Genomic DNA, 2559 nt, shown 5'->3' on the forward strand with positions numbered 1-2559 from the left:
CATAGAAATATAGGAAATTGTCACCTAGGTTGAGTTTATAATTCATAGAATGATTATAGGCTGCTGTCTCAACTTGTTAATTGAATTAGGTTAAAATAAGAAGAATTCATACTTGGCATTAGGGAATAATAGGAAGGATAGTTGATGAGATTGAATATCCTAATTGTTTCTCAGTGATTGAATTACGAGTTTTTTTACTATTAGTTATTATTCTATTTAATTGTCGATTATTATTTCTGCACTCTATCGATTCTTTTGCTGTATTTTACAAAAAAAAAAATCAAGAAATTTTAATTCATCGAATAGAACAAGAGATTAATTGACTGGTAATTGATAATTCAGTCCTTGAGGACGATACTTGGTTTTACCATTTTATTACAAGTTTGCGACTGTGTGCACTTGCATAGCAAAATTATCGCAACAAGTTTTTGGCGCCGTTGCCAGGGACTGAAAATTATCAATATCAGTCTAATTAATTTTTATTCTAATTTGATTTTAATTTCTCTCGTTTCTAATCTGTTTAGTTGCTTAATTTGTCTATCTCAGGTGAATTTTGGTATATGCGTGGCAGAAAAGGAAAAGCCACACTTGTTCCTCTGAATCCCGAGATCGAAAAGTCTTGCAATCAAATCAGAAAGAATAAGAGAGAGACCCAGAATTCTGTGAAGATGGCACAGAATGATGGGGATGGTAGGAATGGTCTAAATCCAGGAGTTGTCCAAGGGGTTCAGGCTCAGACCAACGCTGAGAGGAGTCTGAGAGATTATGTGCTACCCACTCTGACGGGAGTACAAAATAGTATACGCCCACCAGCTGTAGAGGCCAACAACTTCGAAATCAAGCCTGCTATTTTACAAATGGTGCAGTCCTCTGTGCAATTCAATGGGTTGCCCTCTGAAGATCCTCACACCCATTTGTCCAACTTCCTGGAATTGTGTGGAACCTTCAAATATAATGGGGTGAGTGATGACGCAATCAAGCTTAGGCTCTTCCCATTTTCTCTAAGGGACAGAGCTAAAAGTTGGCTGAATTCTCTGCAGCCAAACTCCATTGTCACTTGGCAAGATCTGGCTCAGAAATTTTTATCCAAATTTTTCCCTCCGTCAAAGGCTGCTAAATTGAGGGGAGAGATAAATAACTTTTGCCAGAATGACGGAGAGTCACTGTATGAAGCTTGGGAACGGTTTAAGGAACTCCTGAGAAGATGTCCTCATCATGGCATAGAACAGTGGATGCTAGTACAGAATTTCTACAATGGTTTATGTCCGACAACCAGAACCATTATTGATGCTGCAGCGGGTGGCACTTTTATGAACAAGAGCGCAGCTGGTGCTTATGAACTGCTGGAGGACATGGCTACAAACAACCATCAGTGGTCTGAGGAAAGATCATCAGGAGTCAGAAAGGTAGCTGGGGTGCATGAACTAGATGCAATCACTGCCTTAACAGCGCAAGTAGCCTCTTTGACCAAGCAGTTGCAACAGAGTAGTGTGTCTGCTAATGCGGTTCAGATGGCAGTGAGATGTGAAATGTGTGGTGGTGCTCATTCTGTCGATCAGTGCCCTATCTGTATGAATAACACCCCCATGGATCATGCTCAAGTTCAGGCGGTGGGAAATTTTCAGAGGCCACTCAATAATCCATTCTCCAACAACTACAATCCTGGGTGGCGAAATCATCCCAATTTTTCGTGGAAGAATAATCAAGGCCAACAACCTCAGTTTCAGGGTCAATTTCAGAATAACATGCCTCAGCCACCTATGAATCAAGCTTCGTCATCAATGCAGCCTAGGCCTCAACAATCAATGCCTCAACCTGAGAGACCTAATGAACTGCAAGCAGCCCTGTTGACTCTTACTAACACTCAGACTCAATTTATGACTGAGACAAGATCCTCCATTCGAAACCTTGAGACACAGGTTGGGCAGTTGGCAAATATGCTCAATAACAGACCCCAGGGAAACTTGCCAAGTAATACTGAAGTCAACCCCAAGGAGCAAGTTCAAGCAATCACTTTGCGGAGTGGGAAGCAAACAGAGCAACCTAGACCTCCACAGGCAGTGGTTCAGAAAAAAGAGATGGGTGCACAGTCTGATTCAGAAAGGGTTACTGAAGACCATCAGAAGTCAGAACAGAGTCCCCCAGTTGTCATTGAGCAGCCAGTTAGAGTTCCATACCCTCAGAGGCTTAGAAAGACTACCCTTGATAAACAGTTTTCTAAGTTTCTTGAGGTGTTTAAAAAGCTGCACATAAACATTCCTTTTGCGGAGGCCTTGGAGCAGATGCCCAGTTATGTTAAGTTTATGAAGGAGATTCTGTCAAAGAAAAGGAGAATGGAGGACTATGAGACTGTAGCACTCACTGAAGAGTGCAGTGCTATTTTACAAAGGAAGTTACCCCAAAAGCTGAGAGATCCGGGGAGTTTCACCATACCTTGCACCATTGGCAAGTTTGAATGTAAGCACGCCTTATGTGATCTGGGGGCAAGTATCAATTTGATGCCCTTATCAGTGTTTAAAAGACTTGGTTTGGGGGAGGCAAAACCAACAACTGTCACTT

The 2559-nt window shown here is 41.8% G+C and overlaps 1 non-coding gene across 1 annotated transcript; it reads right to left on the reverse strand.

Moving 5' to 3' along the window:
- Positions 1-1115: 1115 nt before the first annotated feature.
- LOC133813672 (small nucleolar RNA R71) lies at positions 1116-1222 on the reverse strand. The gene has a single exon (XR_009884677.1). It is a non-coding gene; the product is annotated as a small nucleolar RNA R71 (small nucleolar RNA).
- Positions 1223-2559: the final 1337 nt, after the last annotated feature.

The sequence above is a fragment of the Humulus lupulus genome, chromosome 1 (genome assembly GCF_963169125.1).
Source record: "Humulus lupulus chromosome 1, drHumLupu1.1, whole genome shotgun sequence".
NCBI classification, from domain to species: domain Eukaryota; kingdom Viridiplantae; phylum Streptophyta; class Magnoliopsida; order Rosales; family Cannabaceae; genus Humulus; species Humulus lupulus.